Source organism: Cynocephalus volans, chromosome X, assembly GCF_027409185.1.
Source record: "Cynocephalus volans isolate mCynVol1 chromosome X, mCynVol1.pri, whole genome shotgun sequence".
Classification (NCBI taxonomy): domain Eukaryota; kingdom Metazoa; phylum Chordata; class Mammalia; order Dermoptera; family Cynocephalidae; genus Cynocephalus; species Cynocephalus volans.
In genome coordinates, this window is record NC_084478.1 from 120,537,076 (window position 1) to 120,562,307 (window position 25,232).

General features: G+C 37.2%; 1 pseudogene; it reads right to left on the minus strand.

Moving 5' to 3' along the window:
* Positions 1 to 2,076: 2,076 nt before the first annotated feature.
* LOC134367778 (cation-dependent mannose-6-phosphate receptor-like) lies at positions 2,077 to 2,901 on the minus strand (annotated as a pseudogene).
* Positions 2,902 to 25,232: the final 22,331 nt, after the last annotated feature.

The window sequence follows — 25,232 nt, forward strand, 5'->3', positions numbered from 1 at the left end:
GCCCCCCCCCCCAAAAAAAATCATATGTTGAAGTCCTAACCCCTAATGGGATTGCATTTGGAGATAGAGCCTTTGGGAAGGTAATTAAGGTAAAATGGTGTAGAGCCCTAATCCCATAGGACTGCTGTATTGAGAGCAAGAGACACCAGAGATCTCCCTCTCTCTTCATGTGAGAAAAGAGGAAAGGCCATGTGAGGACACAACAAGAAAATGGTCATCTCCTTGTCAGGAAGAGAGGCCTCACCAGGAGCAAACCCTGATGGTACCTTGATCTTGAACTTTCCAGACTCCAGAATTGTGAGAAATAAATGTCTGTTGTTTAAGTCACCCAGTCTTTGGAATTTTTTTATGACAACCTGAGCAGACTAATACACCCCCTTTTAAAAATAAAATGTTCCTCATTTTGTGTTTGTTTGATATTTCCTCACTGTTAAATTACGTTATGCCTGAGTACTATATAAGTGATGAGGTGTTTGTCTTGGGATATCACATATGTAGTCATAAAATGTTCATCTGCTCCTTACTGGTGGTATTAATTTTGATCACCTGGTCACAGGGTTATCTGGTTATCTCTCCATTATAAAGTTACTACTTTTCCCTTAGCAACTAATATGCGATCTGTGGAGAGACACTTTAAGATCATGTAAATATCTTGCTGCTTATCATGTTGGGTCCTTCGTATCCTTCAAGTCTCACCTTGAATGTCATCTATTCAAAGACACCTTCCTTGACCACCCCTATTTAAAGTGAGCCCCTTCTTTTTTCTTAGTTGCATCCCTGTCTATTTTCCTCACAGCACTCCTCCAAATTTGTGATGATGTATGAATTTCTGTGTTTGTTAATGTCTGTAACAAATTTCCCCAGACTGTGAGCTCAATGATGGTGAAGGTCAAATCTCTTTTGTCTATTGTTTTTTCCCCAAAACCTAATGCAGTGCCTGGAACACAGTAGGTGCTCGGTAAATGTATGTTGAATGAATGGATAAATGAATAAATGAATGAATGTGCAGTGTAGAAAGGATTTACTAAAGACCTGAATACACCTCACTGGTACTGTCCCTTTGGAGAGAAATCCTCCTGTTGATCTTTATTAACTTTATAATCCATGTTTTGTTGTTGTTGTTGTTGGAGAGGGAGGTGCCGAAATCAGGTGTGACCTACTCTTTATGGCTTTTAAACTTCACTTTCCTGCTGAGTTATCCATTATTTGGTAGACAGAGCTAAAAGTCACCCAATGTAATCCACTCTGGCAGGCATGGAGGGCACTAGTATCCACTGGCAGAAAGCTGATTGGCAGGCCAGACTCCACTGACAGGTGTCTTCTGGAAGAAACTTTTCCAGCTCCCTGTAGATGGTTCTGCAGAGGACCTCTCTGGGGTATCAGGTTGGTTCTCTCCTTCATCTAAAAAGAACCACCACCCAATCCCAAATGCAGATTAAGAAAGAATTGGTTCTGGGAAGAACTATGAAGTAGGCCAAACTTGTTGCTGGAATGTCTTCTTTGGGCAGGTTTCTCCTGTCTTATGGGGTGTATACTGCCCCTTCATCCCAAGCACCCAGCATCCTGCTGCTGTCTCCCTTAATTGTCCTCTCTAGGTGGCAACCTAAGTGCTGTACCTTTCCCTGCACTCATTATGACTTCTTGGACTAGCTGTGCAGCCACTGGCAACTCATGACCTTTTTTTTTCAAATTAAAAAAATCCAGTGTTTCAAAAACTTGTGAAAATGTGTTTAGAATAGAAAGGGCTAGTGAGCCTGCCATGCCCTTTTACCCACTATAACTCTCCTACATGCACCTGCTGATAACAACAGTCAGTGCAACAGCCTCTGTTTTCACGGGACACATTATATTATCTCTATTCTATAACTGTACCTCTCAAGAGGAAAAAAACAGAATATAAGGAACAAAGGGAAGGCGATTTACCAGTAAGAAAAGGATGCAAATCAAAAGCAAACTGGAAAGCAAGAGCAATATTAAGGGTGAATTGAGATCCTATAGTGGAAATGGCATGAGAAATCTGGCTGCATATGCTCTGGTTTCGGAAATTGAAGAAGAGGCTAGATACTTAAAGTGTGATCACATTGGTGATAAATGGTCATCCCTTTCTTCTGACTCCTCCCCTAGCTGGTCAACCCCCACACCATGATATGCAGCAGGCACATTTTGGGGTTTAGAATGGCACACAAAGTTATACCATGTGCTACCAGGTTGCCAGGATCCTGCCAGAAGGATAAGTGAGGAAACTGCTCCATTGCCTTGGCTCCAACCATCAGTTGCTGGTATAGGAACCCCTGACAACATAGACGACAGCCAGTGATGCAAATGTGACGATTAAGATAGACACCACACAGAGGTGGGAGATCTCTGTGGAACAAGCCAGGCCGTTATGCATCTCAGTGAGGTAGAAACAACCTTGGACTTTTCTTCATTCCTCAGACACAGGATTAAACTTGTCCACTAAGGCAGGAAATCATCACCACTGCACACGCTGGTCCTTGCCACAGTGGTTGTTATATTCATCACCCCCTTTATAAATCAGCATGATCCAATTGCTTCCATTGAAGATATGAGTCTGATCAAGTCGCCCAACCACTGTCTGCTTCCCATTCCTTTTGTTGATCTGCACCAGGCCTGCCCCAAAGATGTGGTTGCCAGCTTCTTGTCACACCCTGAACATGTAAATATATGCACTTAGGCCCTGACCCACAGTGCTCTCAAAGCTTTTGTTAAACAGTGGTTTCTACCACTTCAGTAGAGCCAACTCTGACTATTTACCCTTTTCTCTACTAGGTCGTTTTTTTTTTTTTTTTTTTTTATTTTCTGTCTATCAGCATTCTCTTATTGCCACAGGAGTAGCAGCCGTAGCAGTCCAGTCTTCCAGCAGCCATAGAAGGAGAACATTGTGTCACAGGCAAAGGGAGAAGGCAAAGCTCAGAATCCTGCAGTGATTACTTGTCTGAGACTGGGGGGCAGAACCAGGTGCAGACCCCAGTCCCAGAGTTCCTGTTAACACACAATCTTTTGTATTATCTTCAAATCGGAATTGGCAAGGGGAGAAAATAAGAGTATGTGAAAGAGCCAACATAGTGCCTGGCATATAGTAGATATTACATAACATGCCTCGGGGCTGTGCTCCCTGCTTCCAATGATAGCAGTCCACTGAGGGACAACTATTCTGAAAACTATATTAATTTGATACAGATTAATGTGCTGTCACACCCAAGGCATTTACTCTTTGGTAGCCAATGTCTTCTGCTAGTGCAATGTTTTAAATCCCACAGAATAAGTTTTGAATTGTGGATTCTGAGGCACAGTAGCCAGCTAGTGGGCAGTGGGTATTTTTGTGACAGCTACCTAGGCGTTCGTGTTCAGAGAGCACCTATTATGTAATCTATTTGATGTTTAACACGTATTTATCATGGCTTCTCTGGGAGACTATTATATTGTTCACCCATATTCTGTGTCCCTCCCTACAGTGTCTCTACCTACATGAGGATTATACTTCCCTACTCCTTTAAAATCAAGCTCAGACATGTGACTTGCTTTGGCCAATAAAATATGAGCAGAAATGGCATGTGTCACTTCTAGGTGGAAACTCGGAGAATCAGTGCTTGCTTTGCCACTTTCTCTTTTCCTTATGCTGGGTTGGCGAACAATATCCTAGATGGCCCTTTCTCTATCAGCCAGGGTTTCAGAGTGAGGACAACTTAGATCCACAATGACTAGTACCTTCCCCACTGCCCTCTCATCAATCTATGCTGGACATGCAGTATGAACAAGAAATAAACATTAATTATAAGCCAATCAAATTTTGAGATCACTTTTTACTGCAGCATAACCAAGCTTGTCCTAGTTTGTGTAGCTTCCAAAGATGCCAGAAAAGTGACTATAACCAATTGATCCATTGCTGCTACGTGAAAACTCTTCCCTGAGCTTAGGGTAAGGGCCCAAATTACTTCTTGCTTTGATTCTGGTATAAATACTGAAAGAGCCCAAGTAACAGAGCTCAAGAAGTCCAGGTGTGAGAGGTGGTCCTCTTAAAGACAAAGCCTGTTCTGTGACTAAGCACTCTCTCCCTTTGCCCTCTCCCCCTGGGTAATTAGGTAGAACCTCTGAGCTGACCCCCTGAGGTCCCAGTTCAGTGGCTGTCAGGACTTTGTGGAAAGTATATTGTAAATCTTCACTTTCTCTCATCATAAACCAGTGTGAGAGTTGGCATCTGTGTTACAAATGGAATTTTCTGCATTTAGTGATTTGACACTTTGCCCTTTTTAAAACAAATCCAGTTTTAATTTTTTAAACATAGTCCAGGCACAGCACATAAACCTCTGCACCCTTGGGGATGTCTGTATAGTTAGTTCCATTAGCGACTAAGTTTATTTATTTATTTATTTATTTTGCTTTGCTGAAATTGATTACAGTGTTTCAACAAGTGTCTGGGTGATTTCTTTGTCTGGGCAGCTCAGGGGCAAGGGGGTAATCAAGCTGTTGAAGCACACACAGTAATTGGTGAACTTGGGACAGTCCTGTATAGGTAGGTCCACACCAGATGCGTGGAAAACAAGGTGCTGACTGCCAGTGCTTTTTCTAGCTCTCCAGTTTGGTATTTTCAGAGTCCTTTGTGTCCAGAAAATTGCAAGTGAAAACTAAATATCCAATAAATATTCAAAAGACACTTGTCAGTCCTTATTTTACTTAATCTCCTAGTCTTCAGCATTTCACCGATTTCCATTACTTTAGTTATCATCTCTATGCTATCTTTGTATCTCCAACCAAAATCTCAGTCTAGAAATGTCCTATATACATAACCCTCTGATCCTTGTCCTATATATTCTTTATCTCAATGAGGGCATCATCATCTACCCATTGTTCAAACAACTAATATTATACAAGATGAGTATTTCTCCCTCATCATATCTAGCTAATGCATATATACTGATAACTCCCACATCTCTCCCGATCTATGTTCCCATTGGCTTATAACATCCAAAGAGATATTCCACAGGCATCTTAAAGTCAATATTTTTCAAATATTTATTTTATAGCATTAAAATTACTTTTTATTATTTTTGTATGATTTGTACATGTAGCAACTGATATTTCTTGTAGAGTATGTTAGAGCTCTTGAAAGCTTTAGAGGTAGCTGATCACAGTGACTTTGGTTTTAAAAAGAAGGTATGGAATAATCCAAAAAAGAATAAACCATTGCAGATAATTGAGAATTGATTAAATTTTACACACTCAAAATGTGAAAAGTTCTAAATCTCTCTTCTGCTTGCAAAGGGAGTAAGGTAGGCTGGTAGTGAAATACTGAGTACAATTTTTGCTTCACACTGTTACTAGAGCAATCTATGAATGTGTGTGTGTGTTTTGACTTTGGATATACTGACTTTGTTATCTGTATATCTAGATAAATGATAGATTGAAAAAAGACATTAAAAAACTTGTGTACTTATTGCTTTAAGCTATTACATCTTCAAGCAGATGTTGAAGTAAAGATGAGCTTTTTTTTTGCTTTTAAAAAATATTTTATTTTATTTAATTAATTAATTAATTAATTTATTTATTTTTAATTTTATTTTGTCGATCTACATTGTGGCTGATTATTGTTGCCCCTCACCAAAACCTCCCTCCCTCTTCCCTCCCTCCCTCCCCGCCACCAATGTCCCCTCTGTTTGCTTGTCGTATCAACTTCAAGTAATTGTGGTTGTTATATCTTGTTCCCCCCAACCCAGTTTTTTTTTTTGTGTGTGTGTGTGTGTGTGAATTTATATATTAATTTTTATCTCCCACCAATCAGTGAGAACATGTGGTATTTCTCTTTCTGTGCCTGACTCGTTTCACTTAATATAATTCTCTCAAGGTCCATCCATGTTGTTGCAAACGGCAGTATTTCATTCGTTTTTATTTTTTTATTTATTTTTTTAGTTAAATGTGGGTTTTATTTTTTTTATCAGTTTTATTGATCTCTATTTTCTGTTTTTTATTTTTTTATTTTATTTTTTATTTTTTTTTAAATTTTATTTTGTCGATATACATTGTGGCTGATTATTGCTCCCCATCACCAAAACCTCCCTCCCTTCTCCCTCCCCCCCCCCCCCCCAACAATGTCCTTTCTGTTTGCTTGTCTTATCAACTTCAAGTAATTGTGGTTGTTATATCTTCTCCCCCCCCCAGTTCTGTGTGTGTGTGTGTGTGTGTGTGTGAATTTATATATTAATTTTTAGCTCCCACCAATAAGTGAGAACATGTGGTATTTCTCTTTCTGTGCCTGACTTGTTTCACTTAATATAATTCTCTCAAGGTCCATCCATGTTGTTGCAAATGGCAGTATTTCATTCGTTTTTATAGCTGAGTAGTATTCCACTGTGTAGATGTACCACATTTTCCGTGTCCACTCATCTGATGATGGACATTTGGGCTGGTTCCAACTCTTGGCTATTGTAAAGAGTGCTGCAATGAACATTGGGGAACAGGTATACCTTCGACTTGATGATTTCCATTCCTCTGGGTATATTCCCAGCAGTGGGATAGCTGGGTCATATGGTAGATCTACAGACTTATTTTTCATGTTTTTCTCTCTATTAAATTTTAAGCTTCTTTGTGGGACTTATTAATCTTTGTTCCCCCAGCACCTAATAATGTGCTGGACACAAAGTAGGACCTCAATTCAAATTTGTGGAATGAATGAATGAATGAATTTGTTAATATGCTACTGGTCTCCACATTTTCAGATGAATATGAGGAGGGTTAGGAGAAGTCTAAGAGAGAACTTACATTTCTTCAAGTAACTATTAATACCTTACAGTTGTACAGCCCTTTAAACTTTCAAACCATAATCAGACACGTTAGTTTATAAAGTTCTCATAACAACCTTGCAATGTGGGTGGGGTGGGAATTAGTATCCTCTTACAGAAGGCAGAAAGAGCAAAGCGCTCAAGGGCATCTAGTTAGATAGTCATGCTCTTGAGGTATTAATAATATGACAGTGATAAACTTGTTCTTCAGTTCTTCAGTGGTCCAAACTAGAGTGGATAGGCTTAATTACAACAAAAAGAAAACATTTAATTGGATGAAAAACTAGATGGATCAAAGTACTGGGAGAGGTTACAGTTCTAGGTCCCTGCACAATCTGAGGACCCATTCAGTTCCATGAGTCTCTGGTCATAACAATAGCTACTATTATACTATGTGCCAGGCACTGTGCACATACTGTTTTATTTAATTCTCACAGCAACCCTATGAGGAATCTTCATTTATAAAATAAGAAAACTGAAGTTCCAACAAGTTAAACAAATTTTCCAAGGTTACACAGCTAGTATTCATCAGAGCTAGAATTCTAAGCCTATTAGTCTCCAAAGACTATTATGCCTGCACTAAAAATAAATAAAATAGACTTTATTTTTTAGAGCAGTTATGAGTTCACAGCAAAATGGAATGGAAAGTACAAAGGGCTCCCATATACCTTCTACCCCTACATATGCACAGGCTCCCCAAAATGGTACATTTGTTACACTTAATGACCCTACATTGACACATCATTATCACCCAAAGTACATAGTTTACACTAGGGTTTATTCTTAGTGCTGTACATTCTAGGGGTTTGGAAAAATGTATAATGATATGTATCCACCATTATAGTATTGTATAGAATAGTTTTCCTGTCCTAAAAATCCTCTGTGCTACACCTATTCATCCTTCCCTCCCCCTTAGCCCCTGTCAAACACTGATCTTTTTACTGTCTCCATAGTTTTGCTTTTCCCAGAATGTCACATATTTGGAAGCATATAGTATGTAGTCTTTAGCGAATTGACATCTTACACTTAGTAGTATGCATTTGAGATTCCTTCATGTCTTAAAAACAGACACATCAACAGGTGGAACAGGGCAGAGAGCCAGAAATAAACACATGGATTTATGTTCAATTGATTTTCAACAATGGTTCCAGAACACAGAATGGGGAAAGGAGATTCTCTTCAGTAAATGGTGTTGAGAAAACTGAATATCCACAGGCAGAAGAATGAAATTGGGCCCTTATCTCACACCATATACAAAAATCAACTCAAAAGTGAATTAAAGACTTAAATGTAAAACCTGAACTTGTAAAACTACTAGAAAAAAACATATGGGGAAAGTTCAGTGACATTGGTCTGGGCAATGATTTTTTGGATATGACCCCCAAAGCACAAGCAATAGAAACAAAAATAGACAAATGGGATTACATGAAACTAAAAGCTTCCACAAAGTAAACAATTAACAGAAGAGATAACTCACAGAGTGGAAGAAAATATTTGCATAGACATTTCTCAGAAGAAGACATACAAATGGCCAAGAGGTTTATGAAATAATTCTCAACATCACTAATAATCATGGCAGTGAAAATCAAAACCACAATGCGATATCACCTCACAACTGTTAGCATGGCTGTTACCAAAAAGGTGAAAGGTAAGTGCTGGAGAGGATGTGGAGAAAAGGGATCCCTTGTATGCTGTTGGAGAGAATGGAGATTGGTACCACCTTTATGAAAAACAACATGTAGGTTCCTCAAAAAACAAAAAATAGAATTACGATATGATCTGACAATCTCCTGCTGGTTATACATACAAAAGAAATGAAATCAGTATGTTGAAGAGATATCTGCACTCCCATGTTCATTGCAGCATTATTCACAATAGCCGAGATGTAGTCAACCTAAGTCTTCATCAACAGATGAATGGATAAAGAAAATGTGGTATATATCCACAATGGAATACTATTCAGCCTTAAAAAAGAAGGAAATTGTTTCATTTATGACAACATGGATGAACCTGGAGGGGGTTATGCTGAGTGAAATAAACCAAGCACAAAAAGACAAATACTGTATGATCTCACTTATTTGTAGAATCTAAAACAGTTATAGAAGTAGAGAGTAGAATGGTGATTACCAAAAGCTGGAGGGGATGGGGAATGGGGAAATGTTAGTCAAAGGATACAAAATTTCAGTTAGACAGGAAGAATAAGTTTTTAAGCTATATTGCACAGTGTAGCGACCATAGTTAAAAATAATGTATTGTAGGGCCGACCCCGTGGCGCACTTGGGAGAGTGCAGCTCTGGGAGCGCAGCAGCGCAAGTGCAGTGTGGCCGGTCACATAAAAAGACAAAAAAAACAACAACATGTATTGTATATTCTCAAATTGCAAAAAATAATGTATTTTAAATGTTCTAACTACAAAAAAAGTTAAATATCTGAGATGATGGATATTAATTACCCTGATATTTATTTCACAATGTATTTGTATATCAAAATATCATGTTGTGCCCCATAAATATAGTTGTTATTTGTCAATTAAAATAAAAATTTAAATTAAAATAAAAAGATAAAAGGGACACTAGGGGCAAGGGACTAATTTTCAGGAATAAACTTTACAAGAAAGAAAAAGATTCCCATGGTTTTTCATGCATTGTTAGCTCACTTATTTTTAGCACCAAATAATATTCCATTGTCTGGATATACTACAATTTATTTATATATTCACCTGCTGCAGGACACCTTGGTTGCTTTCAGGTTTGGAAATTATGAGTAAAGCTGCTATAAACATCCACATGCAGATTTTTGTGTGAATGTAAGTTTTCAAGTCCTTTGGATTAGATATGGAAGTACAGTGATTGCTGTATCACATAGTAAGAGTATATTTAGTTCGGTAGGAAATGGCCAAACTCTCTTCCAAAGTGGCTGTACCATTTTACATTCTCACCAGCAATGGATGAGAGTTCCTGTTGTTCCATATCCTCATCAGCATTTGGTGTTGTCAGTATTTTGGTTTTTGGCCATTCTAACATGTGTATAGAGGTATCTCATTGTATTCATGTGCAATTCCCTAGTGACATTTGATGTTAAGCATCTTTTCATATGCTTTTTTTCTATCTGTATGTTTTCTTTGGAGAGGTGTCTGTTCAGGTCTTTTGCCCATTTTTAATCAGGTTGTTGTTTTCTTATTGTTGAGTTTTAAGCATTCTTGTATATTTTGGATAACAGTTCTTTATTAGATATATATTTCACAAATACTTTCTCCCAGTATGTGGCTTGTCTTTTTATTTTCATAAGCCTGTATGTTTTATTTTTTCACAATTTATTTATTTATTTTTTGAATTTTGTCTAATTTTTTGACAAATTATAATCATATATAATTATGGCATACACAGTGACACTATAATATATGTTTGCAGTGTGGAAGGATTAAATCAAGTTAACTCCATCACCTTAAATATTTATCACTTATTTCTCCTGTCTAACTGTATCTTTGTACCTTGGACAATCATCTCCTCATTCCCTTTACCCACGATCCCCTGATAACCACCATTTTACTCTCTGCTTCTATGAGTTCACTTATTTTAGATTCTACATGTAAGTGAGAACATGCCTCTTTCTGTGCCTTGCTTATTTCGCTTAATTTTCTCTAAGCTCATCCATGTTGCTGCGAATAGCAGAATTTCATTCCTTTTTATGGCTGAGTAGTATTCCATTGTGTATATATACCAAATTTTCTTTGTTCATTCATCCGTTGATAGACATTTAGGTTAGTTCCAACTCTTGGCTATTGTGAATACAGCTGCAATAAACATGGGAGTGCAGGTATCCCTTCGACATGTTGATTTCCTTTCCTTCAGATATAAACCCAGTAGTGGATTGCTGGATCATATGGTAGATCTATCTGTGGTGTTTTCAGAAACCTTCATACTGTTTTCCATAATGTCTGTTCTAAATTACATTCCCACCACTGTATAAGAGTTCTCCTTTCTCTGCATCCTTGATAGCATTTATTACTTTCTGTCTTTTTGGTAATAGCCAGTCTAATTGGGTTGAGACAATATCTCATTGTGGTTTTGATTTGCATTTCTCTGATGATTAGTGATATTGAGCATTTTTTTTCATATACCCATTGGCTATATGTATGTCTTCTTTTGAGAAAAGTCTACTCAGCTCCTTTGTCAATTTTTTAATCTTTTAAAAAAATTATTGAGTTATTTGAGTTCCCTGTATATTCTGAATATTAATCTCTTGTCAGATGTATAGTTTGCAAATATTTTCTCCCATTCTGCAGGTTGTCTCTTCATTGTGTTGATTGTTTCCTTTGCTGTGCAGAAGCCTTTAGTTTGATAAAGTAAACATTTAAGTCTTTAATTCATTTAGAGTTGATTTTTGTATATGATGAGAGATAGGAGTATAGTTTCATTCTTCTGCATATGTATCTTTAGTTTTCTCAGCACCATTTATTGAAGAGGCTGTCCTTTCCCCAATGTTCTTGGCTCCTTTGTCAAAAATCAGTTGGCTGTAGGTCTATGGATTTCTGGGTTCTCTATTCTGTGCCATTGGTCTATGTGTCTGCTTTTATGTCAGTATGATGCTATTTTGATTACTATAGCATTGTATTATATATTGAAGTTTGAGACTGTGAGGCTTTGTTCATTTTGCTCAAGGTTGCTTTGGTTGAACAGGATCTCTTGTTATTCCATACAAATTTTTGAATTGTTTTTTCTGTTTCTGTGAAGTATGTCATTGTCAGTTTGATGGTGATTGCATTGAATCTGTAGATAGCTTTGGGTAGTATGGGTCACTTTGACAATATTCATTTTTCCATAAGCATGGTATTTCTTTCCATTTTTTTGGTTCTTTAATTTCTTTAATCAGTGTTTTATAGTTTTCCATCTGGAGATCTTTCACCTCCTTGGTTAAATTTATTTCTAGGTATCTCATTTTTTTTGTTTCTATTGTAAATAAGGCTGCTTTCTTTATTTCTTTTTTATTGACGCACAATTGATTATACATTTTTTGACAGTAGTGTTAACTATCGTTATTTGTGTACAATATGTGATAATGAAATCAATATTATTAGCATATTCATTATTACAAATCATAATTATTCCTTGTGTCCCTTACCCAATTATTCCCTAACCCCCTCTGCCTCCCCCTTTACCACCTCTAGTAACCGTGGGTCTGTTCTCTCCTTCTGAAAGTTCAATGTGGTCATTTGTTACTGTGGCCTTCCTTCCTTCCTTCCCTTCCTTCCTTCCTCCCTTCCTTCCTTCCTTCCTTCCTTCCTTCCTTCCTTCCTTCCTTCCTTCCTTCCTTCCTTCCTTCCTTCCTTCCTTCCTTCCTTCCTTCCTTCCTTCCTTCCTTCTTTCCTTCTTAGCACTCACTTATGAGTGAGAACATGTGGTATTCCTCTTTCTATGACTGGCTTATTTCACTTAACACAATTTTCTCCAAGCTCATCCATGTAGCTGTGAATGGCAGAAATTCATTCTTTTTTATGGCTAAATAGTATTCCATTGTGTATATATACCACATTTGCTTTGTTCAATCATGTATTGATAGATATTTAGATTAGTTCCAAATCTTGACTATTGTGAATACAACTGCAATGAACATGGTGGTGCAGGTGTCCCTTCGTCATGATGATTTCTATTCCTTTGGGTATATACCCAGAAGTGGGATTGCTGGATTGTATGGTAGTTCTATCTGTAGATTTTTTAAAAAACCTCTATACTATTCTCCATAATGGCTGTGCTATTTTACAGTCCCAGCAACAGTGTAGAAGAGTTCCCCTTTCTCTACATTCCCATCAGCATTTATTATTCTCAGACTTTTTAACAATGGCTAGTCTAACTGGGGTGAGATGATATCTCAGTATGGTTTTGACTTGCATTTCCATGATGATTAGTGATGCTGGGCATTTTTTCATGTATCCGTTGATCTCTTGTATGTCTTCCTTTGAAAAATATTCAGCTCCTTGGCCTATTTTTTAATTGGATTATTTGGGTTTACTTTTTTTACCATGAGGTTGTTTGAGTCCCTTGTGTATTCGGGATATTAGTCCCTTGTTGGGTGCATACTTTGCAAATATTTTCTCTCACTTTGTAGGTTGTCATTTTTCTCTATTGACTGTTTCCTTTTCTGTGCAGCAGCTTTTTCGTTTGATATAATCTCATTTGTTTATTTTTTCTTTTGTTCCTTTTATTTTGAGGGTCTTATTCATAAAGTCTTTGCCCAGTCCTATATCCTGAAGTGTTTCCCCTATGTTTTCTTTTAGTAGTTTTATGATTTGGGGTCTTATACTAAGTTTTTAAGCCAGTCTGAGTTGATTTTGGTATATGGAAAGAGGTATGGGTCTAGTTTCATCCTTCTGCATGTGGATGTCCAATTTTCCCAGCATCACTTATTGAAGAAGCAGTCTTTTCCCCAGTGTATGTACTTGTTACCTTTGTGAAAGATCACTTGGCTGTAAGTATGTTGGTTGATTTATGGATTCTCTATTCTGTTCCATTGGTCTGAGTGTCTGTTTTTATGCCAGTACCATTCTGTTTTGGTTACTATAGCTTTGTGATATAATTTGAAGTCAAGTAGTATCATGCCTCTGGCTTTATTTATTTATTTATTTTGCTCAGGATTGCTTTGGCTATTTGGAATCTTTTGCTGTTTGATATGAATGTTAGGATTGTTTTTTCTATTTCTGTGAAGAACATCACTGGTATTTTAATGGGGATTGCATTGAATCTGTAGATTGCTTTGGGTAGTATGGACAGTTTCATAAAGTTAATTCTTCCAATCCAAGAGCATGGGATGTCTTTCCACCTTTTTGTGTCCTCTTCGATTTCTTTCAGTAGTTTTTGTAGTACTCATTGTAGAGAAAATTCATTCCTAGGTTTTTAATTTTTTTTGTTGACTATATAAACGGACTTGTTTTCTTGATTTCTTTTTCTGCTCATTCATTATTGGAGTATAAAAACTCTACTGATTTTTATGTGTTGATTTTGTATCCTGCAACATTACCAATATTATTTATCAGCTCTAAGAGTTTTTTTGATAGAGTCTTTAGGTTTTTCTACATATAGGATGACATCATCTGTAAACAGGGACAGTTCGACTTTGTCTCTTCCAATCTGAGTGCCCTTTATTTCTTTCTTGTGCCTGATTGTTCTATCCAGTACTTCCAATACTATGATAAATAGGAGTGGTGAGAGTGGGCATCCTTGTCTTGTTCCTGTTCTTAAGGGAAAAGCCTTCAGTTTTTCCTCACTCAGGATGATATAGGCTTGTCATAGATGGCTTTTATTGTGTTCAGATACTTTCTTTCTATTTGTAATTGGTTGAGAGTATTTATCATGAAGGTATGTTGAATTTTGTCAAATGTTTTTCTGCATCTATTGAGATAACCATATAGAATTGGTCCTTAATTTTGCTGATGTGATGTATCACATTTGTTGACTTGCATATGGTGAATCATCCTTACACTTCTGGGATGAATCCCACTTGATCATGGTGCATAATTTTTGGATGATATGGGTGATTGGTTTGTCATATATGGCTTTTATTGTATTGAGATTCTTTCTATACCTAATTTGCTGAGAGTCACTATCATGAAAGGATTTTAAATTTTGACAAATACTTTTTCAGCATCTATTGAGATAGTCATATGTTTTTTATCCTTGGTTTTGTTGATGTGGTGTGTCATGTTTATTGACTCGAGTTTGTTGGACCATACTTTCCTCACTGGAATGAATCCCCCTTGATCACGGTGTATAATTTTTTTGATGTGTTTCTGTATTCTAATGGCTAATGTTTTGTTGAGGATTTCTGCATCTGTGTTCACCAGGTATTTTGGTATGTAGTTTTCTTTTTTTGTTGCATCTTTGTTGTCTGGTTTTGGTATCAGAGTGATGCTGGCCTCATAGAATGAGTTTGGGAGAAAGGCCTCTGTTTCAGTTTTTTGGAAAAGTTTGAAGACAATTGGTATGAATTCCTCTTTAAGGGTTTGGTAGAATTTAGCAGTAAAGCCATCTGGTCCTGGGCTTTTTTTTGTTGGGAGACTGCTGATTACTGCTTCAATCTCATTGCTTGTTATTGGTCTGTTAAGGTTTTCTGTTTCTTCTTGGTTCAGTCTTGGTAGTTTGTATGTGTCCAGAAATTTGTCCATTTCTTCCAGATTTTCATATTTGTTGGCATATAGTTGTATATAATAGTATCTAATGATTCTTTGCATTTGTGTGCTATGGGTTGCAATGTCTCCTTTTTCATTTCTGATATTTGTTATTTGGGTGTTCTCTCTTCTTTTCATAGTTAGCCTAGCTAGTGGTTTGTCTATTTGTTTCTTTTCAAAAAACCAACTTATTGCTTCATTGGTCTTTTGTATTATTTTTTTCAGTCTCTATTTCTTTTAAATCTGCTCTGATCTTAACTATTTCTTTCTGCGAACTATTTTTAGTTTTGAATTGTTCTTATTTTTCTACTTCTTTGAGGTGTATCATTAAGCGATTTAATTGAAGTCTTTCTATTCTTTTGATATAGGTGTTTATTGTAATAAACTTCTCTGTTAGTACTGCTTTTGCAGGATCCCACAAGTCTTGGTATGAAGTGTCTTTATTTTAGTTTATTTCAAAGAAAAAAAATTTTTTTTGATTTCCTGATTTCTTTTTGGACCCATGAATAATTCAGGAGCCCATTGTTTAATTTCCATGTATTTTATTATTATTATTGTTAACACATTCATTATCACAAATCATGATTTTTCTTTATGCCCTTTACCTGACCTGTCCCTCCCCAAATGCCCTCTCTCCCTCCCCCCATCTCCAGTAGCCTTAGGTTTGTTCTCTCATTCTGAACGTTCAATGAATTGTTGTGGTCCTTCCTCCCTCCCTCCTTCCCTCCCTCCCTCCCTCCCTCCCTTCCTTCCTTCCTTTCCACAGTTTCACTTATTGTTGCTTTCCAGTTTTAATCTGTTCTGGTCTGAAAACATACTTAAAATGATTTTGATTTTTTAAAATTTGCTGAGACTTGATTTGTCACCTAACATGTGGTCTATCATGGAGAATGATCCATGTGCTGATGAGAAGAATGTATATTCTGAAGTTGTTGAATGAAATGTTCTGTAGATATCTGTCAGGTCTAATAGCTCTAAACTATAGTTTAAATCCTGTGTTTCTCTGTTGAATTTTTGCCTAGGTGATCTGTCCAATGCTGAGACAGGGGGGTTCAGGTCCCCCACTATTATCATATTGGGGTCTATCTCTTTCTATAGGTCTAATAGTGTTTGATTTATATATCTGGGTGCCCCAGTGTTGCTATGTCATCTTGCTGGATAGATTCCTTATCATTATATAGTGGCCTTCTTTGTCTCTTTTTATGGTTTTTAGTTTAAAGTCTATTTTATTCAATATAAGAATAAGTACTCCTGCTTGCTTTGGGTTTCCACTTGTGTGCTATATTTTTTTCTATCCTTTCACTTTTAGTCTGTGTGTCTTTACAGGTGAGCTGAGTCTCCTGAAGACAGCAGATAGTTGGATCTAGCTTTTTAATCCAATCCTACAACCTGTGTCTTTTGAATGGGGAGTTTAATCCATTTACATTACGGTTGTTATTGTCAGGTGTTGTCTTACCCTGGAATTTTATTGCTTTGTGTTTAGATGTTTTAAATATCTTTTGCTCCTTTCTTTCCCTTTTATTATTTGTTGTCAATGTTTGCTGTTTTTTTGAGGTGGTAAGATCTAGTTTCTTTCTCTTTTTTGTTTGCATCTTTGTTTTACCAATGTATTTTGTTCTTGTGTTTTTGTAATAGTGATGATCATCTTTCAGATTCCAGATGCTGGACTCCCTTGATGATTTCTTGTAGGTCTGGTCATGTGCTGATGAACCCCACAGTTTTTGTTTTTCTGGGAAATAAACTATTTTTCATTCATTACTGAAGGATAGCCTTGCTGGACATAGTATTTTGGCTGGCATTTTTTTTCCATTTAGTATTTTGAATATATCATCCCATTCTCTCCTGGCCTGTAGAGTTTCATTGAGAAGTCTGTCATTAATCTCATGGGTGATCCCTTGTAGGTGACATGATGCTTTTCTCTTGCTGCTTTTACAGTTCTCTTTTTCTCTTTGAGCTTTGCCAGTTTAGCTATAATGTGTCTCGGAGAGGATATTGTTGGATTGAATCAGTTTGTGGATCTTTGAGCTTGCTGGATTTGAGGTCCATGTGTCTCCCTATACCTGGCAAGCTTTCCATGATTATTTCATTGTATAGGTTTTCAATGCCTTTTCCTTTCTCCTCCCTTTCTGGAATATCCATGATTCAGATGTTTGTGCATTTAAGATTTTCTGCTAGTACTCATAGTTTTTCTTCAGTTTTAGAAATTTCTTTTTTCCTTTCTTTTGTCCTACTGGGTTACTTCAGAAAGACTGTCTTTGAGATCTGAAATTCCTTCTTCTGCTTGCTCTAACCTGCTGCTTAAGCTCTCAGTTGTGTTTTTCATTTCAGTATATGACTCCTTCAGTTCTAGGAGTTCTGCTACATTCTTTTTTAAGGTATTAATCTCTTTGTAAATTTCATCCTTCATATCCTGGATACTTTTTCTCATTTCATTTTGTTCTTTAATTGAGCCTTCTCTTATTTCTTTGAGTTTTCTTAAAGTCATTGCTCAGAATTATTTTTCAGTCATTTCAATGGTTTCTTGGTCATGGGATCTGGTATTTGAGAATTACTCTATTCCTCTGATAGTGTCATATTTTCTTATTTATTCTTATTTCTAGTATCTCTGCCTTGATGTCTGGTCATCAGGTAGAGCAGAGGTATTTCTTCTATTACTCTGCAGTGGGCTTTGAGCAGAAAGACTTCCTCCTCTTTTCTTAAGCTCTGCTGGTGCTTCTCCTTGTGTCAGTGCAGTCAAGTTTGTGGTGGGCTTCCTACAGGGTGGTCCTGGCTGCTACTGTGGCAGTGAGCCATCCTTACAGTGACAGTAACTTTGGTGGTGGCTGTGGTGGACTACTTGCATGGAAGCAGTATTTATGGCACACCCTGCCTTCTCTTCAGGTAGAGGGAGGCTACCCAGGGCTCCCACTTGGGTCTCCAGTTGTGGCATATGCTCTTGACTTCTGCTTGGGCAGAGGGATGGCTACCTGAGGATCCAGCTTGGGTCCCCAATAGTGGGACACACTCTTGCTTTCTGTTCTTGATTTCTTTTTCTTCTAATTCATTTTTGGTGCACAGAAGTGCTACTGATTTTTCTGTGCTTATTTTGTATTCTGAAACTACTGAATTTGTTTATCAGGTCTAGGAGTTTTTTAGTAGAATCTTTAGGTTTCTTTCTATATAAAACCATGTCCTCTGAAAATAGATTTTTTTTATTGAAACATAATTGATTATACATATTTGTGGAGTACAGAGTTGAGTATCAATACCTGTGTACAATATGTGATGATCAAGTCAGGATAATTAGTATATTCATCATTACAAAACTTAATTATTCCCTGTGTTCTTGATTTCTAGTTTTGTTCCATTGTGGTCAGAAAGAATACTTGATATAATTTCAGGTTTTTTTGAACTTGTTAAGACTTGTTTTGTGGCCTAACATATGGTCAGTCCTGGAAAATGTTCCATGTTATGAAGAAAAGAATGTGTGTTCTTCACCTGCTGGATGAACTGTTCTGCAAATGTCTGTTAGGTCCATCCAGTCTATGGTGTCATTTACATCTGATGCTTCTTTGTTGATTTTTTTGTCTCAATAATCTGTTCAATACTGAGAGTGGGGTGTTAAAGTCCCCAAATATTATTGTGTTGGTGTCTATCTCTTCCTTTATATCTGATAGTATTTGCATCATATATTTGAGTGCTCCTGTGATAGGCGCATATATATTTATAACTGTTATATTTTCTTGCTGTATTGATTGATCCCTTTATCATTATATAATGCCCTTCCTTGTCTTTTAGTAAAGATTTTTATTTAAAGTTTGTTTTATCTGCTAAATGTAAATATAAATTTATTGCTACTCCTGCTGGCTTTTGTTGTTCAGTTGCATAGAATATCTTTTTACATCCCTTCACTTTCAGTCTGTGTGTGTTTTTGTAGGTAAGGTGTATTTCTTGGAGGCAGCAAATGGATGGGTCCTGGTTTTATATGTTTTTTGGTTTTTAATCCTGTCAGCCAGTATGTGTCTTTTAATTGGAGAATTTAATCTGTTTAGGTTACATTAATGATATATGAGGTCTTATTCCTGTCATTTGTTGGTTGTTTTCTGATTGTTTTGTGTATCCTTTGTTCCTTTCTTCCTCTCAGTATTAATCCTTGTGGTTTGGTGGTGTTCTGTACTGATAAGGTTTGGTTTCTTTCTCTTTCTAATTTCTGTATGTACTCTACCATTAAACTTTATATTTTCATCTGTTTTCCTGATGATTGTTATCATTCTTTCTCTTGTAGATGTAGAACTCCTGTAAGCATTTTTTTGTAAGGCCAGACTAGTGGTAATGAATTCCTTTAATTTTTGCTTGTTTGAGAAAGACTTTATTTCTCCTTTTTCTCATAAGGATAGCTTTACTGGGTATAATATACTTGACTGGCAGGGGATTTTTTCTTTCTATACTTTGAATATATACTCCCATTTCCTTTTGGCTTGTAGGGTTTCTGCTGAGAACTGTGGTGTTTATCTAATTGGGATTCTCTTATAAGCAACTTGACACTTTTCTCTTGCTGTTTTTAGAATTCTCTTTGTAACTTTTGACAGTTTAACTGTAATGAGTCTTAGGGAGGACCTTTTTGTACTGAATATATTTGGGGACCTTTGAAATGCCTGGATTTTGATGTTTGTGTCTTTCCTGAGACTAGGGAATTTTTCTGCTATTACTTCATTAAATATGTTTTCAATATCGTTTTTGTTTTTTCCTTCATCTGGAATGCCCATCATTTGTAAATTTGTTCACTTAATAGTATCCGATAACTCTTGCAGACTTTGTTGATTTTTTTCTCTGTATTCTTTTTTTCCCTTTTCCTGGGTTGTTTCAAAGTAACTGTCTTCCAGATCAGGATTTCTTTCTTCTGCTTGATTCAGTTTGTTGACGAAACTCTCAAATATGTTCTTTATTTCTTTTAATGAATTCTTCAATTCCAAGATTTCTGTTTGATTTTTTTATGATATCAATCTCATCATTAAATTTCTAATTCAGATCATGAATTGTTTTTCTGATTCATTGGTTTGTCTGTATTCTCTTGTATCTCAGTTAATTTCCTTTAAATTATTAATTTGAATCCCTTTTGCAGCAAATTGGCAATTTCTCATTCTTTGGCATTAGTTACTGGACAATTAATTACTATGTTTCTTTGGTGATGTCATTAGTTTTTTCCCCCCATGTTTCTTGTTTCCCTGCATTGATATCTGTGCATCTGGTAAAACAGCCACCCCTTTTTGTTTCATAGAGTGGCTTTCATGGGAAAAGACTTTTACCTGCAAATGCACCCTAGGGTTTTCATTGGGCAGAATACAATGGCTTTTTCTAAATGGGTGCAGTAGTATAGTCTCTATAGTTTTTCAACTGTAATCCACTTTTGCTACATCTGCAAGTGCCTCAGTGTCCTATGTTTGTGAGGTTTGTTGGTACAGTGGTGCAGCTTTGCTGGGGTGGGCTTGCTTGGTTGGTTCTCAGGCTGGAGGTGTATGTATGCACACTGTGGGTCAGTCATCTCAGGAGCTGACTTACTGGGGATGGGTTTGCTGAATTGATTCTCAGGCTCAGGTGTGGGTGTGTGTTACGTCAGAGTCTCTAGGACTGATCTTCCAGTGGCATGTTCACCAGGCTAATTCCATGACTGGGGGTGGGCCTGCCAGGGGCACATCAGCCAGGCTATTTCTCACTCAGATACATGTGAGTGTGATGACTCAAAGTGGGTGGGTCTGCCCAGGGCGTGACAGCTGGGCTATTTCTCTTAGCCAGGGTTGTGGGCACACTTTAACTTGGCTAGCTGGGTGCAGGTCTGCCAGGGGTTGGTTCACTGCACCACTTGTCAAGTCCAGGTTTGAGTCTGTGCTTTCCTAGGTGGTTTGGGAGAGGGTCTGCCAAGGGCATAGATGCTAAGGTACTTCTTCGGCCATGGGTAAGGTTAGTAGGCAGGTCTGTAGAGAGGGAGCCTAGCCAGCCACTTCTGCAGCAGTGGTGAGGCTGCTAAGTGGAACTGTGGAGGGTGAAACCACCTGGCTACTTCTTAGGGAGGGCACAAATGTGTTTTATTTCTACCAGCTCAGGGGTGTGTTCATTAGGGTAGGAATCCATAAGCCTTTTTTCCAGGTTGGGTGCTCAGGTACACAGAACTCAGCTTACTGGTGTGGGGGTGGGGTGGAGTGGTCGTGGGGAAAAGGTAGGCATTCCACCTGTCTGTCTGACCTCTGGCCAGCGACATGGGAGTTTGGCAGTTCAGCAGACCTGAGATTGGCTTTCCAGATTTGTAAGACTGGGGTCACAGCTGCTCCTGGGCACAGGCTTCAGGCTGCTATGATAAGGACATTATAGCTTCTTATGTGAGTGCATTGGGAAGATGGTGGAACATTAAAGCTAGGGAAGTTCAATGGCTATGGGCCCCAGAGCAGAGCATGCTTCTGCAATGGCTCTGGTTTCAATGTGGTGCCATAGTGCATTGGCTTGGGTCCTGAGGGTGGTAGCAGAGAGTGCATGATGTGTTCTCCTGTTCTGGAGCAATGCAGTGCATATACTATTCTAGGCTCCCTACACTTGGATCCAGGTTTGCAAGAGCTGTGGAATCCTCCTGCAGTAGGAACTGATGGACTCTATGGTTAGGATGGGGATCGGTGTAGGTGTAGGCCCTCTTCCTACCATTTTCCTGCAAGGGAAAGTCCCTTCTTTTCCAGTCCTGGTGGCAGAGACTTGGTGGCTGATGTTGCATGCCTTTCTCTCTTCTCTATGCTGCAACCCATCAATATTTAGCTGTCTATTAGTTGCTCTGGTCCTTTTTCTGTAGGAGGGATGTGCCCTTGGCACATCTAGTCAGCCATCTTGCTTTCCTCCATAACTACAGATATTAGAAAAATAAAAGAATTATAAGAGATTACTATGAACAATTGTACGTCAGCAAATTAGATAGCCTGAAAGAATGGAAAACATTTCTAGAAACACAAAAACTTAAAATGGTTTAAGGAGAAATAGAAAATTTGAACTGACATATAATGAGTAAAAAGATTGAGTCAGTAATCAAAAACTTTCCTAAAAAGAAAAGCCTAGAATCAAATGGTTTCACTGGTGAGTTCTACCACACTTTTAAAAAAGAATTAACCCCAGTCATTCTCAAATCCTTCCAGAAAATAGAAGAGGCACCACTAAATAATTCATTATATGAGGCCAGCATTACCTTGTTACTGAGGTCAGATAAAAACATTGTAAGAAAACAAAATTATGGATTGGTATCCTTTATAAATATAGATGCAAAAATCCACATCAAAATAGTAGCAAACCAAATCCAGCATCATATGAAGAGGATTATTCGTCATGAACAAGTGGAATTTATCCCAGGAAAGTAAGGGTAGTTCAACATATGAAAAGTCATTCAATGTAATACACCACAATATTAACAGAATAAAGAGAGAAAAACCACACATGATCATCTCAACTGATGCAGAAAAGCATTTGACAAAATCCAACATCTTTCATGGCAAAAACACTGAAAATAAGAATAGAAGGAAACTTCCTCAATCTGATGGAATGCATTTTTGAAAATCACACAGCTAATATTATACTCAATAATGGAAAAATGTGAGTTTTTCCCCTAAGGTAAGGATAAAGGAAAGGGTAATTGCTTTTACCATTTCTATTCAACATTGGACTGAAAGTTCTAGCCAGAGCAATTTAGAAAAGAAAAAAATAAATAATGGTTTCCAGATTGGAAAGGAAGAAGTAAAATTATCTTTATTTGAAGATGACATGCTCTTATACATTTTAAAAATCCTAAAGAATTCACAAACAAACATAGACGTAATAAAGGAATTCAGAAAAGTTGTAGGATACAGACAACACACAATAATTGGTTTTATTTCTACACAGTAGTAATTAAAAATCTGAAAATCAACTTAAGAAAATTTATTTTACAGTAGCACCAAAATGTATAAAATATATAGGAGCAAATTTAACCAAAAATATGAAGGAATTATATATTGAAATTTACAAAATATTGCTGAATTAAATTACAGAAGCCCTAAATAAATGGAAAGACATCCTTCATTCATAGATAGAAAGACAATATTGTTAAGATGCTAATAGTATCTAAAGCTATCTACAGATGCAATACAATCTCTACCAAAATTATAACAGCCTTCTTTGAAAAAATGGAAAAGCCAATCCTCAAATTCAAGTGGAATTTAAGGTGTCCTGAATAGTCAAAACAATCTTGAAAAAGTAGGTTATAATTGGAGGACTTACACTTCCCCAATCTTAACACTAGCTGCAATGTTATGGTAATCAAAACAGTCTGGTACTGGCATAAGGATGGACCTATGAGCCAACAGAATAAAATTGAGAGTTCAGATATAAACCCATACACCTATAGCCAATTGGTTTTTGACAAGAGCGTTAGGTCCACTCAATGAGGAAAGAAAAGTCTCTTCAACAAATGATGCTAGGATAACTGGATTTCCACAGGCAAAAGAATAAAATTGGATCCCTACCTCACGCCATATACAAAAAGTAATGTAAAATGAATGAATAACGTAAATATAAGGGCTGAATCTATAAAACTCTTAAAAGAAAACAGGGGTAAATCTTCATGACTCTGGATTTGGCAATATGACACCAAAATCACAAAGAACAAAAAAAATAGAGAAATTTTATTTCATTAAAACTAAACTTTGTGCATCATCAATAACATGAAAAGACAATCTACAGAACGGGAGAAAATATTTGTATATCATATATATGATAAGGGTTTAATATCTGGAGTATAAAAAGTACATCAACTAAACAACAAAAAGACAAACAACTAAATTTAAATATTGGTAAAAGAATTGAATACACATTTCTCCAAAGAAGATATATAAATGGTCAGAAATCACACGAAAAGATGCTTAACATCATTAGTCAATTACTCATTAAGGAAACAAATCAAAACCACAATGAGACACCATTTCAAACCTACTAGTAAGGCTATACTAAGCAAAAAATAAAATAATAATAATAATAATAATAATAATAATGTGTTGAGACTGTGAAGAACATTGGAACCCACTGTGAGTGGGAACATAGAATGGTGTAGCCACTGTGGAAAACAGTTTGGTTTCTTACAAAGGTCAGTATAGAACTATCACACAACCCAGCAATTCCACTCCTAAGTATAATATCCAAAAGAACTGAAACCAGGTATTCAAACACTTGTGGACAAATGTTCATAGCAGCACTATTAAAAATAGCCAAACAGTGGAAAACACCCAAATGTCCATTAACTGCTGAATGGATAAGGAGAAGTGGTGTATTTACACAATACAATATTATTCACCTATAAAAAGGAATGAAATACTAATACATGCTACAACATGGATGAACCATGAAAACATTAAGTTAAGCGAAGGCCACACACAAAAAGGTCACATATTGTGTGACTCCATTTATATGAAATGTCTAGAATAGGCAACTACAGACAGTCTCTGACTTACAATGGTTCAACTTATGATTTTTCAATTTTATTATGAGTTTATTGGGAAGTGTGAGGAAAATGGAGTCAGTATAGTCAGGTTCCCTCGCTTCATATCTGGCTGGGTGTGATTCAGCACATCCATTGTAAACAAGTTATATAAGAGTGGTGAGACTGCAGATGCGTGTCCATATACTCCTTGGCTCATTGCCATTGTTGTGCACTTTCAGTAAAAAAGACAGTGGCTCTGAACCATTGGCCAGCACAGCTCATATTGGAATAAAGCATGTCTATCCTGTTATCAGCTGCCACAATCTTTTTTCAGCTACCTGACTCATGACCTGTGCAGGATGGGGCAGAGGGGTCTGTGATCCAGCCCGACAATTGGCATAATTGTGACAGGATTCCAAGCAGGTAAGGGAGCCATTAGCCCCTAGGCAGGGGAAGGAAATGTGGCTACCCTCAAGTATGCGGTACCCGGCAGCTTTCTTGTTGACTAGGATCTGGCTGTTGCTCACTGTACTGTGAGCCAACATGGACCAGGCACTTGATGAAGCAGCACAGCTTTGAGATTTGTGGCAGAAAGCAGACATGTTGGAAGCGTGGGTACTTTCCTGGAGGCTGAAGTGCAGCATGGGTCATCCCTGCTTTTGACACTGGGGATGATGATGAACCCAATGGTTAGTTGGTGAAGACTGTGCGTCCACTGGCATGACCTGTTGTGCATCAGAAACTGAAGCATGGGACCAGGCAGACAACCAGTAGGCAATTCACAAGTGACCCAATTTACTACTTATTTCCCCTACAC